The sequence below is a fragment of the Euwallacea similis genome, chromosome 26 (genome assembly GCF_039881205.1).
Source record: "Euwallacea similis isolate ESF13 chromosome 26, ESF131.1, whole genome shotgun sequence".
Classification (NCBI taxonomy): domain Eukaryota; kingdom Metazoa; phylum Arthropoda; class Insecta; order Coleoptera; family Curculionidae; genus Euwallacea; species Euwallacea similis.
The window spans coordinates 6,867-15,552 of record NC_089634.1 but is presented as its reverse complement, the minus strand read 5'-3'; positions in this window follow the sequence as shown (position 1 = coordinate 15,552).

Below are 8,686 nucleotides of genomic sequence, written 5' to 3'. Positions count from 1 at the left end.
TTTCACGGGTGTTAGTATTAATTTGTAATTATTTAGATAGAATTATTGAGATAATTTTTGTATTTCTTTATTGCTGAGATGATGTATTACTTTATTTATTTGTCTGATACTGCGGGGAAAGAGATTAGATGATTTGGAAAGTATTTAAAAAAAAAAAGGGACATTTTGGGGGAAGATGAGATATAAGAGGGGAAACTGAGGATATTAGAAAACGGGAATAGAAGGAGATGGAAGGATTAAGGGACATTATGGAGGGAAATTGGGGGTTTTACTTATAAAGGGGGATGAGGGATAAGGGACAGGAGTATTTGGATATTATAAAAAAAGGATGAGGGACAGGAGTACGGGAACATTAAAAAAAAGGGATGAGGGAGAGGAGTATGGGAACATTATAAAAAGGGATGAGGGAGAGGAGTATTTGGATATTATAGAAGAGGGATAAGGGGCAGGAGTATGGGAACATTTTAGAAAAGGGATGAGGGATGGGAGTACACGGAATAAGGATGAAGGATAAGAGTGTACTAAAAGGGGATGGAAGAGATTAAGAGGAAGGATAAAGGGGGGACTAGAAAGGGATGAGAGATAAGGTGAGTATTATGAAGGAGCAGAGAGGATTGGCAGGATAGGAGAAGAAGAAGACGACGATGCTGAAGCAGAAAAGGGGGACTAGAGAGGATATAGATTTTAAGAAGGAGGGGGAATGGGGGCTTATATGAGGGATGAAGGAAAGGGAAGGAAGGCTAGAAGGTGAGTATTTTAGAAGGGATGAAGGATAAGAAGAGCTTGGGAAAAGGGAGGATAAGAGAGAGAGGGGGATTGAAGGCTTTTGGAAGGAAGGTGGGATTATGAAGAGGATGGAAAAGGATGGGGGAATGGGATGAGAAGAGAGGGGACTAGGAAGGGAGCTAAGGAGGTGCGAGAGGGGAAAGGGGATTATAGGGATGAGGGAAAGGAGTATTTGAACTTTTACGGGAATGGGATGAAGGATAGGAATTTGTGAACATTAGGGAAAGGAGTATTGATATTACAGTGAGGGAAGAAAGTATTGATACAATCGGGGACGAACGATGAGGGACAGGAGTACTAGAACATTGGGGGAAAGAAGTATTGCTATAATTTGTGTGGGAAGAGAGTATTGATACAATGGGGGACGAACGACAAGGGATAGGAGTAGGCTAACTAGAGATTGAGAAAGGATGGGATTTAGAAGCGACGGGGGGACTAGGGATGAGGGACAGGAGTGTGTAGATATTATTAGAAGGGATGATGAATAGGGGACTAGTGAGAAGGGGATTATAGTGCTTTAGTGGGGATAAGAGATGGGCTGGAAAGGGTGGAGGGGAGAGATTGGAAAGAAGGGATGTGAACTGATGGGGGATTAGGGAAGGAAGTATTGATATTACTAGAGAACTGGGGTGTAGTAGGAGGATATAGGGAAGGATTCGGAGATATTTCCAAGGGAACTCGCAAGCGGGGGATTGTAGGGATTAGAGAGAGTGAAGAGAACTAGGAAAGGGATGGATAGAGAGATATTAGAAGCTGTGAGAGAGAGAGAGAGACACTGAAGGAACTATTATTGTAGGGATAGGAGACGGAGATGATTGAAGGAAGTAACTGAACTTTGATAGTAAGAGGGCTATTTCTGAAGGATTTAAAGGAGAGCTACTATGAGTAACTTTGAGAGAAGACTCTTTGGATGATTTACTGAGCTTTGAGAGGATAGCTATGAGAGATATTTTAGGAAGAAGAGAACTAGATTAGGGATTTATATGAACTGTAGAGAAGGAACTACTAGAAGAGACACTGATGGGATATTATTATGAGATTATATTCCTGACGGATAGGGAATTACTGAGAGACGGATGATTTAGGGGAGATGAGAAGCGGATGGATTATTAAAAGAACTGTGAGATTTATAGAGGATGGTGAAGTATTAGATAAATGAGAGAGAGATATGAGTGTGTATTGATAGCTAGATGATGGATTATTAAGAGAACTATGAGGACATTGATATTTTACTAGATTAGAAGGATATATTGATGATTATCGAGAAGGATTATAGGTCTGATGACTATATTATAAGAAGACTGTAGATATTACAGCGTGGGGAATGAGGAGATACTAGTATTGAATTTGAGAGAGATATTAGGCGATCAGGATAACTAAACTAACTTATGAGAACATAGGGAAAGATGAACGAACTATGGATATTAGAGGAAAGTAACGGATGATATGGATATTATATGAAATGTAGGATATTTGAGGAACTATTTGGAAGTAGCTAGAGAGAAGTATTGATTAGAAAGGATGTGATTTTAGGAGAAGAGATGGGATTTGAAAGGAAGGATGGATATCAGTGTATTTCTTTGGATTTGATGGAAAGGGGGGAAGTATCGAAACGTACAGAAGATATTATGAAGGGATTAGATTGATATAGGATAGTGTGAAATCACTGGAAGATATGAGATGGTGGAAATAAGTACTAGTATTGATGATTGAATCGGACATTTCGGACTTATTGAAATAGAAAGAAAACAAGGAGATCTGAACTAACTATCTAAAACAGTAACTTTTAGTGCTCTTAGGAATTAACAAGAAACTTGGGCAATTGTGTGACTTCTAGGATTATTGGAGAAACTGGAACTAATTGATTAAAACATTCCTTCGAAGGAATATACAGATACTTGAACATTTGTGTGATTTCTAGGACTTCTGAAGAAACTGCATAATTTGGAACTAGATGATTAAAATATCATTTCGAAGGAATTTACAAAAACTTGAGCTTTCTAGGATTCTGAAAAAGAAACACAATAAACCCTAACTAACCGATTATACAACTTTAGAAGATAACAGCTATTTTTGAAGAGTGTGAATCAACTGATTAAAACAAAGTAATTATAGGAACTTGCATAATTTAATGAAAACATAGAAAACTGAACTAAACCCGAGCTAACAAACTAAAACAACAAATTGTAAAAGAAGATAGATTTAGACTATTTCTAGCATTTTAGGAATTTATAGTGATTCAACATTATTTTAGGATATTTGAAGAAAACTGGATTAACGGACTAAAACAGCACTTTTTGAAACTTCTTAGGAATGTACGGAAACTACCTTTTAGACACTTTTCACGACTTCTACGATTCTCAAAGGAGATTGAATCAACTGACTAAATGAAGATAAATTGCGACTATTTCTTGCAATTTTAGGATTCATAGTAACTTTGCTATTTTTCATACTTTTCAGTATCTCTTCGTGATGACTAGATTTGAAACGAGACATGATTAATCGACTAAAACAACACTTTTTGGGAATTTCATAGTAACTTGTAACTGAATATTTTCTAGGAATTAACAGATACGTACAGGATTTGATTATTTAATTTATTTCTTTGAAATTTTAAGGGATTTCTGGAATTGATGATATTTCTTAGAAAAGACAAAATTGACTCGAAGTGAACAATTTACAGAAACATACTTTTTGTACAATTTAAGGGATGGATGGATTAAAGGATAATTTCTCAGGTGAGCTAGGATTTGATTATTTCTTCGTAACTTGATGATTTTCTAGGATTCTCAAAGGAAATTGAATTAACTGACTGAAACGGTACGACTAGGAATTTACAGGAACACACTTTTTGTACAATTTGAAGGAATTCTCAGGTTAGCTAGGATTTGCTTATTTTATTTCCTCGTGATTTTATAAGAACATAGGAAACCTTAACTAATCGACTATTCTTGAGAAGAAGGGAGAAGAGACGAATTTGGAAGTTTTAAAAGAAAAGAAGGGAAACATAACTAACAACACTTTTCGAGTAACTTGATGATTTTCTAGGATTCTTCACACTTCTTATAAATTTGGAAGTATAGGGATTTTACAGTATTTAGACGATTCTTCATAATTTTGGTAACTTTAACACTTTTCTAGGATTCTTAAAGAGAACTGCACTTTTAGACATTTCTTAGGAATTCACGGTAACTTTGTCATTTCTTGTACTTTTCATAGTTTGTAACATTTTTCACACTTTGTCGATTTAGCTAGGATAAGACACTTTTTTCGATTTTCGCGTATTTTGAAAAGAAATGAAACTAACCGGACTTGTAACAAAAGAATACTTTTCTGTGATTTTAGGAATTTACTATGATTTGGACATTTTACAGAGATTTGAACTTTCTGCAATTTATATGGATTTTGTAGGATTCATGGGAACTTTGTACTTTTTAAGGATTTCTAGAATTGGACTCTTTTTGCATTTTGTATGATTTTGATAGGAACTTGAACTTTTTAGACTTGTGATTATAAACGACTTTTCGGATAACTGTGCTTTTCACGGTACTATTTAGATATATTCTATGATTTCCACTTTTTGTAATTTTGAAGAGACAAAGGAAACCCGAACTAACTAACTAAAACAACACTTTTCTAGGATTCTTCACACTTCTTATAGATTTAGGAATTTTATAGCACTTTAGACATTTCCTATGATTCTTCGTACTTTTAAAAACTTAGTAATTTTTGAGACTTTTAGGGATTTTACGGTACTTGTAGAATTTCTACGATTCTTCGTAAATTTAGATCCTTTTCGTCTTTTGTAGAGAATTTCACACTTTTCGACTATTTGTACATTTTCGTGATTCTTAGTAATCGAGATGATTTTCGGATTTGCTAGGATATTTAGACGCTTTCTTATATTTCTAGGAATTTACAGGAACTTGCACTTTTGTAACTTTTGATATTTTTTAAGGATTTCTAGAATTAGACACTTTTCGACATTTCGTGTGATTTCTTATAGAACAAAAGAAACCCGAACTAACCGAGAATAAACAACTTTTGGAGTAATTGTACTTTTCATAGTACTTTTGATATTTTCTGTGATTAATAATTTTAAACATTTTCAGTGCTTCTTCGTGATTTAGGATACTTTTTCGAGTAACTACATTTGTGCTCTTATGGGACTTGATGGATTTGCTGTGATTCTTCGAATATTTTGAATTTCTAGAGTAACTTTACAAGACAAGACTTTCTTTGGATTTTAGAAGGATTAAGATACTTTAGTATATTTGTACTTTTATGGGATAATTAGATATTTCTTGGATTTGCTACAATTCTTAGAGTACTTAATGAATTGAGATACTTTTCAGTGCTTCTTCGTGATTTAGTACTTTTATGTGATTTCTCGGATTCTTAGTAATTTAGATGCTTTTATTGCATTTTACGTGTCAGCTAGGATATTTGGATTTCTTATAGAACACGCGAGATCTATACTAACCGACGATAAACACTATTTTTGATTCTTTGTGCATTTATAAGACTAGCAAACCTAACCGACTAAAACATACTTTTTCGTCTTTATTTAAAATTAGACACTTTGTGAAGTTTCTTGTATTATGGGATATTTGCATACTTTTTCACATTTCTTGTGTTTCCTAGGATTCTTAGATATTTCTAGATTTCTTGTGCTTTTTATAGAACAAGGGAAATCTGAACTAACCGAGTATAAACGACTTTTTTCGGTATCTTCGTAAATTTAGATACTTTTCGTCTTTTTTAGAGATTTTTATAATTTTCGATATTTCTAGGAATTTCCAGAAACTTGCACTTTTGTAATTTTAGACGCTTTTCTTCGTACTTTTAGGAATTTCTAGGATTAGATACTTTTTGTCTTTTCTTGTATTTTAGTAAATTATGACTCTTTCGAGCGTTTCTTATAACTTCAGAGTCGGATTATACAGGATTAGGATATTTAGATACTTGGACATTTTTTGTGTTTCTTAAATATGACAAAGGAGACCTAAACTAACCGATTATAAACAAAAGAAAGAACTCTTTTGTGTGATTTGAGATACTTTCGTGTTTTCTATTATTTTACAGAAACTTATACTTATTATTATCTTGTGGATTTTACACGATCACACATTATTTTCGACATTTCTCGTATTTTCTTAAAGGACGACACTAACCGATAACGAAGAAAAGAACTCTTTTTCTGTGTTTCTTAGTGACTTGGATACTTTATTCACTTTTTCCAGTAACTTGTCAGGATTGTACTGATACTTTTCGTGTTTCCTCGTATAATTAGAGTAGTTTTCTAGGATTTCTAGTGTACTTTACGGAACTTTCGATCGGATTTGCTAGGATATTGAGATACTTTTCACTTTCCTAGTGTTTTTTAAAAAATGACAAAGGAGATCCGAACTAACCGAGTACAAACACTTTTTTGTAATTTGAGATATTTCTTTGAGTAACTGTACTTTTAGACATTTTTGTGCTTTTCTTGGATTTGTAACGATTCGTGGAGACTTTTACATTTCTTGTGTTTTCTTAAAGACTAAAGAGAGATCTGAACTAATCGAGTAAAAACAACTTTTCTGTAACTTCGTAGATTTAGACACTTTTGTATGTTTCTTGTATTCTGATAGGATTTTTTTTTTATGTTTCTTAAAGACTAAAGAGAAATCTGAACTAACCGAGTATAAACTAGAAAAAGGATTTAGGATACTTCGTACATTCTTTGTGCTTTTATATGACTTCGCGTTAGCTAGGATATTTAGAGATCATTTCGGATTAAGACAACAAAGGAGACCTAAACTAACCGAGTATAGACACTTGATTTTTTGTAGATTTCTTGTACTTTTCTATGCTTCTCTCTCTCTCTCGGGTTTGTACTGATTTTGAGAGACTTGTCGAGTTTTCTAGTGATTTTTAACAACATAATTTAGTATTTCTTGAAGGATTAGGATACTTTTGTGTTTCCTCGTACTTTTCTAGGACTTGCTAGGATAATTAGATACTTGACTGTTTTTGACATTTTTTCTTAAAGAACAAAACTAACCGGTACTAACCGATTATAAACACTCTTTCTTTCTTCGTATGATTTTCCTGTGTTAGCTAGGATTCGTAGACTTTTTTTTTACTTTTTCTGGCGTCCCTCGGATTTGCTATGATTCTTATGATACTTTTCGGATTTTATATATTTCGAGTAGGATTTGGGTATTTCTAGTGTTTCTTAGAACTTCGGTGTCGGATTATTACGAATTAGGATATTTTTATGCGTCTTTGTACTTTTTTTTACGTCTTCTAGTATATCTCTCAAGTTAGCTAGGATTCTTATAACACTTTCTTGACGAATCGAGATACTTTACTGTGTTTCTTAGATTCTTACGATCCGTGGAGACTTTTTTCCCTTTTCTAGTAAGTCTCTCGGGTTTGCTTAGATTAGAGAGACTATTTCTTATTTTTTTTCGAGTGTTTTCACAACATATTTAGGTATTTCATAAAGGATCAGGATATTTAGATACTTTTACATTTCTTGTGTTTCTTAAAAGAATGACAAAGGAGACACGAACTTTTTCAGTAACTTCGTAGATTTAGATACTTTTCGGTGTTTCTTTATATTCTTCTATGACTCTTTCGGGTGGCTTAGGATATCTATGTATTTCTTTGTATTCTTATGATTCGTAGGGCTTATTTCTTATTTTCTACTAACTTCTCGGGTTTGTTACTATTTGAGATTATTATTTCTTATAAGACAAAGGAGATCCGAACTAACCGCGTACAAACTTCGTAAATTTAGATGCTTTTGTACGTTTCTCGTATTCTTCTAGAATTTTGACATTTTGAATTATTTTAGAAGGATTAGGATATTTTCGTACTTTTCTATGCTTCTCTCGGGTTTGCTAGGATATTAAGACACACTTTTCACTTTTCCCTTTTCTAGCGTTTCTTATAGAACAAGGGAGATCTGAACTAACCGAGTACAAACACTTTTTCTGTTTCTTCGTAGATTTAGGTACTTTTGTATATTTCTTGTAGTTTGCTATGATTCGTAGACTATTTCGGATTTTGACATTTTTCTTAAAGAACAAGACTAACCGACTGTAACATACTTTTTCGAGCTTCTAGGAAATTTGAGATACTTTTCGGTGTGTGATTCGTAGAGACTTGAACATTTTCTAGTTTCTGAGATTTTTGAGGGATTATTTAACATTTTTCTAGTAAGTCTCTCGGAATTGTAACGATTTTGGGATACTTTTATTACTTTTTCTAGTAACTTCTCGGGTTTGCTAGTATTTTCAAAGTAGTTTTAACTGTGTTTTCATACAACTTTAGAGTGTTTCATAAAGGATGAGGATATTTAGATACTTCTACATTTCTTGTGTTTCTTAAAAAATAACAAAGGAGACCTGAACTAAGGGACTCTTTTCTGTGTTTCTTGGTAATTTTAGAAACTTGGTACATTAGAGATTATTTTGGATCAAGACACTTTTGTGTGTTTCTTGTACTTTTCTAGGATTCTCTCGGGTGTGCTTATATTTTCTTGTTTTCTGAAAAGGACAAAGGAGATCTGAACTAACCGGGTACAAACAACTTTTCTGTTTCTTCGTATATTTCTTGTACTATTCTATGCTTCTCTCGGGTGTGTTAGGATATTGAGATTATTTCGGATTTAGACACTTTTGTGTTTCTTTGTACTTTTCTAGGATTTTGTAGATTTTCTCGAGTTTGCTTATATTTTCATAATTTCCTACTTTTCTTGTTTCTGAAAATGACAAAGGAGATCTGAACTAACCGGGTACAAACAACTTTTCTGTTTCTTCGTATATTTCTTGTACTATTCTATGCTTCTCTCGGGTGTGTTAGGATATTGAGATACTTTTCACTTTTTCTTGTTTTTTAAAAGAATGAC